The sequence below is a fragment of the Candoia aspera genome, chromosome 6, assembly GCF_035149785.1.
Source record: "Candoia aspera isolate rCanAsp1 chromosome 6, rCanAsp1.hap2, whole genome shotgun sequence".
NCBI lineage: Eukaryota > Metazoa > Chordata > Lepidosauria > Squamata > Boidae > Candoia > Candoia aspera.
In genome coordinates, this window is record NC_086158.1 from 27839137 (window position 1) to 27848660 (window position 9524).

Genomic DNA, 9524 nt, shown 5'->3' on the forward strand with positions numbered 1-9524 from the left:
TGAGAAGACAGAAAGCCCAAAGGCAGTGTGTGTTTTTAAATAGCTCCCACCTTATGGAACAGCCTCCCCCTGTGTTCTATGTATCACTTAGAAAGAAATAAAATTGCATAGAATATCAACCATGTTTTCCTATTTATTCCCTTTTTGTTGTTGTTGTAAATGCCAGATTAACAAAAATAAGAATATCAGTCTGTGAGGCCAAGCTCTGGGAGGAACAGAATTCTCAGTTTATTAGTAAGATCTACCTTCAAGTAGATCAGAAACACTGATCCACCTGAAGCTTAAGAGCTTATATCAAAGACCAGGCAGGTTGCTGGAAACAATGACTGCAGTAGTTGCTCCTTCTATGTCTGTGAATACTGACTGAATTTGTTCCCCAGATTTCTAAGCTTTGGCTATCCTTATGCTCTCCATCTCTTCCTATGCACTTACCAGATTGCCTCCTCTGTTCTAAATGTCCAAGAAGACTTTGATTATCCTTCCCTCTACTGTCTGTGCCCATTAAAATACAGGAAGCGCCAGATGAGGATAGGAGGAATAAATCTTCAAACACATTTGCATAGCATGTAAAATGTAAAAGTAAACAAGAAATAGTTTTCATAGCTATAATGTGTAAAATTTGAAATGAGTTGTGTGGTCAGTGGGAACCCTGAAGGTTATTTACTTACCCATAATCTAAAAAGCTTCTTCAAAATCATGCCATTAGCTTTCTGAGGGTGCCGCACAGCAGAGCTAATAATGCAAATAAGGTTCATGTAGTTAAACACTGCTATTGATATTTTTTTTAGTTTCCCAGGAGGCCTCCTTTTCTAGTAGCAATAATCATCTCCATTGTGAAGTGGTATAAATTCTATGTTTCACTTAGAAAGAAATAAAATTGCATAGAATATCAACCAAGTTTTCCTGTTTATTTCCTTTTGTCATTGTTGTAAATGCCAGATTTAGTAACTACATCCAAATGCTGGAACCTATATATGCTTGAATTCTGCTTCAGAAGCCCAAGGTTACTGCTACTTTTATATTAGATTGATGGAGAATGTAATAGTGGCCTTTCTTTGAATGGTGATCTGTTTTCCTATCATACCATGAAAAGCAAACTTAATAGGTCTCCGCCTGTCATTTTGGAAACAACTCAGGGATACTGACAAACAAAAGAGAGGTTTAGCACATTCAGCAAAAGTATGCAGATGCATATTTTGTTCTAAATATATATCGTCAAATGTATTGCACATGCATACCATTCTTTAGGCCTTGAGTATATGTACTAGTCCTCTGGATTAAAATGTGGCTGCTCTCTTTTCAGTCCTATTTTGATTCTGCTCTGAGGAAGAAACACAAAGAAGACTGATCATGGCTACTTCATCCTTCAGTCAAAAGGTTCAAGGTAGTTAGATGTGCATTGGAGGGCACAGAACCACATTAGCCCTCCAAATCCTTGACTAGATTCCCAAGCCTAACTCCAAAAGTTGCTGCTGGTTTGTAATGTTTCCTGTGACAGAAGGGGAAATTCTTACATTGAATATAATCACAATGAAGCTATTTATTTGAACTGTAATTACATTTTCAGTCAAATCAAATGTTAGTTTAATGTAGCCTGATTTCACCAGGTAGGCTTTGCCAATTATTTGAATTCATAGAAGCTGCAACAATGTCTTCATGCAAATGTACATATTTGTGTGGTACCATGAAGCATGCAATATCACTTCACACACACACACACACACATATTTTCTCTCTTCCCCCCACCCCCAACTTCAGATGCCCATGTTTGAATTGCAGAGCCATCCCAAATACTATAATATTTAGTAACAGGATAAGTTCATAACTGTTTCATACATATACATGTACCTGGGACAGGACTATGAAGAAGCTGGTGAAGCAAAATGTAGCTTGCCTGACCCTGGCTCACAGAGCATCAGACAGGCAGCGTCAAATTCCCTCGAGCAGTGATATAAGAAATACAACACTCCAGAATAAGGGTGAAAATATTCTATAACTACTGTGATACATGCAGTTTTATTGCAACTTAATATTATTAGCAGAGATGCTACAGCTCCATGTGCCGGTTTTGTGTTCCTTTACAAAACAAATTCCAATTTTCTCACTGCCTTTGTTTAATAGTTTCCTTGTAGTTATATGCATATCTCTCTCTCTGATTTTCTGATTGCATAAATTCTGGGAATAACTTTTTCGCACCACACCCCCTAAAAAAATCTTCCACTTTCCTCTGTTTCTCTACTACTGCTCCCAATAAAATTAAAATAAATCAGTTGGCTTCTCCCCTACCCTCCCATGATCTTTGAAAACCTAGAATCACTTCAAAAGGCAGCAATAGATCAAAGAGACCAAAAATAGGTTATAGTGGCACTCCCACTTCAGGAAGCTATCCCTGGAACTGACACTTTTTCACCATTATCTCCCAGTTTCCAATTTTCCTTTCCTTTTTCTGAGGGCCCATTGGCCCCACTAATTCTTCTTGATGACTTTGCTTTAAGATGGAAATTAAAAAAAAAAAAACCTCACTTGACCTGTGTTACTGTGGCCTTTCTATCCATTCTTTGTTACCTCTATACCTAGAGAAAGCAAAAGCCAAAATTCACCAAAGGGTCTTCAATTTTGCACGTCAGACAGATTGAGTGCCACAGACAATTTACATGGGTGGTTCTTTCATGAAAACCTTTTAGACCTGTAAACATCAGGTTTGCTGAGGACACTATAGAGACTTGTTTTTGGCCTGCTTTAATGGTTTACCCTCAGCAGTATTAGATAGGAAGGTTCATAAAATCCTATTTAATGAAAGAAATTGTCCATGTGGTCAAAATGAAGCTGAGACCTTAGTGCATGTATTCTTTTACTTTCCCTTCCATGAGAACCTATGCACTGGTATACCTGTAGAGTCTCTGGTGCTCTCTGAGCTTGGTTGTTTCCTTGCATACATTTCATTACCTGACTAGGTAACATCATCAGTGCTAGTGAGTGTGGGGTTTGCTCCCTGTTTATATACAGTAGCTTGCCCTGCCAGTATTGGTGTGGTAACTGCTGAAGGAAGCAGATTATGTAAACCCTCTTAAGCAGTGTTGCTTTTGAGCACTCTAGCTGAGCTCCCAAGCCAAGCTTCAGGCAGGAATCCCACCAGGACATGCTGCTTACCATAGGTTGTGGTCCTGGCAGTTGACTCAGTCCTCTTATCTGCCTGTAATAGCTGTCTGTTTCCAGACATCACCTCCCACTTCCTCACCTGCTTGCCATTTTCCTATCTCCTTTTCTCCTACACCCCCACACACACAGTCTTAGCAATTTTGTTTGTAAGCTAAAGGCCTGGGTGGAGTGAGGCTACCTCTGGACGTTGGCACATTCCTGAAAATGCCAGGGTGTGGTTCAATTAGCCAGGCAGCTGTAACGTCAGCATGGATGCTTGTAAGTAAACTGTGAATGAATGAATGAAAGAATGAATGAGCCCATCTCTTAAGTTTCTGGGGCTGTAAACTTTTCCTGAGCTATGCTGAGCCTTGGGGAAGTAGGGTAGGAAGCATTTCTGCCTGGCTGCAGCTGTTTTTCCCAAGGCCAGACAGCAGTCCCAGCTTCACTTCCTCATGTGATCTTGCTTCAGAATAGCCTTTCCCAATCTGGATACCTTCAACTTTAAGAAATTTTGGGAAAGGCCATGCAGGCTGGGAAGGCTGATAATTGAGTTTGTGTAAGTGGAGGCTCTCAAATTAGGAAAAGCTAGCATAGAGTCTTGGTGGTACAGAAGGAATGTAGCTTTGGTATTGGGAGCCCTGATTCAGGATTACTTTCTGGGTTTTGGCAGGGCAATAATAAAGTAGGCACAACTCCTCTGTAAATAGATTTACATATGGAATGTACATGTAGATACGGAGGCTCCAAACTTATTGGGAGAAAATTTGTACCTTGAGTCTTGAAAGCTCATCAAAGTGTTTTTGGTTCTGTACAGCTTTCAGGCAACCATGTTCCTTCATGTTGTCATCTAGGATAAGAGCAAATCAAGAGGGAACATGATTCAAATGGATAAAGTGAGGTCTGAAGGTATCAGTGAAATCTGTCATCGCTAGCAACAGTAAACCATTAAAGAAAAAACATGAAAAAAAGACCACATTATGGTAACATCTATTCTCAGTAAGCCAAACTTGAAAAATAAATATGACCACAGTTTTATCTTCCTTTCTGCTCCCATACACAAATGCATTTAATAGAATACAAATACAAAATTTGCTCAGGACAAGTTTTGGTCTATCATTAATCTAAGCTGACTCTTAAATTAATACATTTCTTTCACCTGGTGTTAGAGTTCAATTGTCCTATAATGTAGCAAAAGCTCCCCCCCCCCCTCCCAAACAACTGGGAGCAGGGTACGTTCCAGTATTTCTGCTTGTTTATTCAAAAACTACTGATCAGATCTGAAAATCTTGCTGAGCGCAGCAACTGTTCCCTGTGGGTTACACATGGTGAAAAGAAATAACAGGACACATTCAGAGATAAATTAAGGAGATAGGTTTGTCTCTTGTGCATTTCACAGTATTTAATGGGCAATCCTGTTCCTTGTACTTAGGAAAAAGAATGTTCAGGGATTTGCCTGGTAATTTATCAGTTGCTTACTGACCACTGAATTTACCAGGTATCTTCAGACAAAATGAACCTGCTGTGCTGGGAATGCATCAACAACATCTGAACCTGCTATTCATTCTCCTGGAATGTTAATGGAAAACAGCCACTTGAGCTGATCGGTGCAAAAGGTTCTTTAACAGACCATATACCCTTCTTTTTGTTATCTGCATTAATGGCAGAGAAAACATTATGAGAAATGAACTGATGTGATGTCTAGCAGAAATAACTACTGCAGGGGAACAGAATAATATCATCAACATGCCATCAGGAAGATATTTGAAAGGAATTAAGCACCCAAAAATAAAACTTTTATGAATTAAAAAAGATTACGCTGCAGCTACATTGAATAGTGTCTCTAAACATTGCTATTAAATGCAGAAAATAAATTGGATGGAGACTTTTAATTCCTTTTATTATTTTTTAGGAGATGAAATGCTTTATTACAATTAAACTCATCTGAAACTTATTATTCTTTCAGTATGCTAATTAATAGAGTAAGTTCATGGATTTGTTAATTAAAATACGACACCTCAGGGAAACTGAAATTAATTTTGATGTCCTAATCGAGCTACCATTATGTCATTAAATCTTCCCCAATACTTTGTTTGTTTGTTTGTTTTTTAAAAAGAGAGAGCATTTTTTTTAATGTAGTTTGCTTTTGTAATAGAACTGTAGAATGACACAATTCTAATGTGGGCAAATGTGATGAGTCAGTAGAACTGCAGTTGTTGATGCAACAAGAATGGAAATCTTGATAACTCTAAAAGTAAATCATAATCCACTCTTAACAGATCATTAGAAGCCTCTTGGATTGGTGGCCATACTCCAAATGGGACAATGTTTTTGTGGTAATAGGTAAGCCTTGAAAGGTGGTGGCCCTGGAACTTCCTGCAGAGAACTCTCCAGAGTCCTGATATTGCCAGAGCCCGGATCTTTTAATGTGTCTTTCTTTCCCGTGACTTCTAGTTGACCTTTTCACTGTCCTCTTCCATGTCTGGATATTTTAAGCCATTCAGCATCCTATGTCTCTTGTCTCCAGCTGTTACTGGTCCACCTGGATAAGAATATTAATAGGGATCTCTAGTTAATTTTTTCTTGAGGACCAATATATTTTTGAGTTCAGCCATATGTCCATATCATTTGTCCTTATTGTCTCCTGACTCCTGATTTCTTTCTCAACCCATAATCTTGGTTTGTCCTTAAGTTTTGATTTACTCTTTGGTCCAAAGTTTTAGCTTTCTTCCATGGTTTTTGTTTCTTGATTTATCTTAGGGTCCTGCCCATGGTCTCAATCTAACAGAAACTTTCATGCTAATTGCATGAAATTAGCAATTAGAAGCAGGGATGTTCAGCATGGGATGTTCAGCATGGAAAGCATGTGTTCTGCCACTGAACTATTTTAATTTTCCCAAAATTCCCCTGGTGGTCCAAGGTTAAACAATACCCTGGGCAAGGAATGCCTTTGATGCTCCTCCACATCAGTCAACTTATTACTTTTGAAAATCATTTCTGAATCTTCTACTATTGTAGTACTTATACACACTTGATACTACACTGGAACTTAGCCAAAAGGCTGAGAAGTGAAGTAGTACTTAAAGGGTTTGGTAACTCGTGGTAAAAGTATGTTCTATTAATTTTTATTAGAAAAAAAAAAGATGTCTGACTGGAAATAGAAAAGGAAATATAATTATAAACTAACTGACAGCATTCAGTTTTGTAGTTAGTATCCAAAGAATCTGAACAACTATAGGGGAGGGACATTTGAAGATAGATATAAGTTTGTTTGTTCTCCCTCTGCTGTAACTCACTGCCGTTTGCACTGTCAATAAGCACTGACATACCAATGCTTCCTTAAATTTGGCATCTACGGCACATGCCCTGCTTATCCATCTCTAAAGCTAGTCCTGAATGTATTGTCACTTTAGTGCAGAAATAAACAGCCTGATATTTTCTCAATGTTTTTGAATATAATTTCCAGTTCCTTACCATTAGCCATGTTGGTTGGAGATTAGAGCAACAGAAGTCCAAAACATCTGCAGATAGCCTATCCTTGCCATAGAACAATATTATCTTGGGATTTCATAGGTACACAAGAAGGTGTCAGTCAGAGCATTTTTGTCTATATTACTGAGAAATGGCTGCACTTAGCATTTGAAAAATTGGGGTAAAGCTTAGAGGAGCAACCATCCTGAGGATTAAACTGCAAATGTGATTCAATAAATATTTGAATAGAGTAAAAGCCAATGGTCAACTGATTCTCTTAGGAACTCCCAGAACTCGGAAAAAGCCATTTTCAGACCATAATCCTTTTTATGACATTACAGAAGATGAAAACAAAGCAAAAAGTTTTCCTTTTCTAAAATTCATTACTATTAGTATGTAGGATTTAAACATTTGCTCTTGTTTTGCCCTGCCATTTGAAATCCATGGTTAAATTATCACTGTGACCTAGTTCTTCATTTCAGTTAATTGCCAACATAAATAGTGAATTAGCTATAGCTACTAAGAAAATTTGCAATAAACTGTTAATTGTTATTTTAAAGATTTTCTTCTTTATGTTTTGCAAAAAGTCCTGATTTCAGCTCCAAAGAAAGATTTTTATTCCCTCCATGATGAACTATCAAGAACATGCTGTACAAGCAGTGTGTGAGTTCTGAGAATTAAATGCAGCTAGGAAAAATCAAAATAGCGGTGCAGCTTTTACAACAACTACTATATCTGCAATATCTCTGTAAACAGACTCACATCAGAGAAGTTACTATAGGTACCAGCTGTAGGAAGAGAATCAGAGAAGGCAAAATACAGGCAAGTCACAAAACACTGTTCATCTTAATAACACTTTTACCTTAATAAAGATTTTTTTTTCTCCCCTTAGGGTACATATGACAATCTTGCTATCTGAGTAATATTCAGAATTATTTGCTAGAATAAGAAAAAAAAAGCATTGGAGGTGGGGAGCTTTTTAAGAAAGCAATTGCTTCAAAATCCCATGTAGCTTCTTGCTTTTTGTTTATATTTAGCACTTTTAATGACAATGTGTCTCAAAATGACAAAACTTTATAGGAGTTCTTACCTAGAGATAAGTGAATCCTTGAGATCTTTGTATGTGACTGAGGGAAATGTCTATGAAAGGGTTTTTTCAGGTAGTAGATGGACTAGCTGTTGGCATCTCTCTGAATCTTTCTGATTCCAGAGGTGTATTACTTGCTAGGAATGCAAACTGATGTGGGGAGAAAGTGGAGATTAGAATGATTCCTAGCAATGTCACAGCAGCACTAATGGCTCTGTAGAGCCTACAGTCCTACTTTTCAAGACATTTTGTATGGTATGGTGGCATTTGGTCAAGCTGCCTCCCAAGTGTAAGGTTATAGCTTATTCATATTTTATCCCTTTCCTTTCAGTTGTTCTATAATTCTTCTTCTTTTGGCAGTACAAAAGACAGCCTGGTTTGATAACATGGCTTTTAAATTAGGTTTGCACACAACAATAAATGTAAACTGAGTCAGGGCACATATTTTATGTGTGTATGCATTATCTTTGCATCCTGTCTTTTTTGTAAGAGGTCATGGCAATGGACCCCCATATTAGCCTTATAAAAATTCTATGAATGGGATGGCTGAGAAAAATTGTCTGGCCAAAAGTAACTCACTCAGCTTTATGGTAAAGTAGGGACTTTAGCCTAGCTTTTCCTGGTCCAAGTCCAACACTTTGGCAGTTGCACCAAACAGGCTCACCAACATCATATGTTGGATTTCAAGTCTGGAAATTCAGATGGGCTGAGCTTTGCTTTGGGGTCATATAACACCACATATTCCATGTTTTAGTAAATCATTTTTCAGTATGTGATACTGCAGTAGACAATAGACAAAGAACTTAATCTGTACATCAGAGGCTATGAATCTTTGAAAATCTTAGGGGTATGTTGGCAATACAATCATCAGAAGGGTAAGGACCAAATTGTTCAGTTTTGTTTTTTTAACTATGGTAACTTTAGGTTTATTTCTGAAATAGGAATATAGATATGTTAAGGGTTTGTGTGTGTGTGTGTGTGTGTGTGTGTGTATTCATGCACACACATTCACCTTTGAGTCAGTCATGAGTCCTGGCGACTGCCTGGACAAGTCCTTGCAGTTTTCTTGGCAAGATTTTCTTGGCAAGAAGTGGTTTGCCATTGCCTTCTTCCTACAGCTGAGGGTGTGTGACTGGCCCAAGGTCACTCAGCTGGCTTTGTGCCTAAGGCAGGACTAGAACTCACAATCTCCCAGTTTCTAGCTTGGTGCTTTAACTACTATTACCAAACTTGCCCTGGTATACTATGTTAAGGTTAGCAGGTGTGTATTATATAAATGTTCCTTTTTTTTTCTTCATAAGAAAATAAAACAGAACTACAGAATTATTGTATTTTCTCGCTAGATTTCAGCAGTGCATAGTTTGCATTAACTATCAGTCTGTACCCTGGGCATTGAATGACCCATCACTACTTTAAATGATATTCTTCTAGTAGTCATCTATTCAGTCTTACTCTCCTCCTCTTGAAGCAAATCTGATGCTTCCATGAGTCAAAACGAGGGAGTCAATTTCAAGTGGTAGACTCTGGAATGTGGCAGTGAAGCCCTGGAATGAAGAACTGCATCTCTAAGCAGTAGCAGTATTATCCCAACCTCAGCAGCTAGTCCAGCTGGCTTTTGTCCATGGACTGAGTACAGTTTTGTTTTTTGCTTCAAACACTGAAAGTTCTTGGACTTGTTCTGCTTTCAGCTGTGATCATTCTGACATATAGCCACTATTAGGATCTAGTAGGAATTGAGTATCAAGGTAGAATTCATACTTCTTTGAGCAGGTAGCCTGAGGGTTGGGCTTCCAACTAGTCCTAGAAACCTCCAAATATTGCTATATAA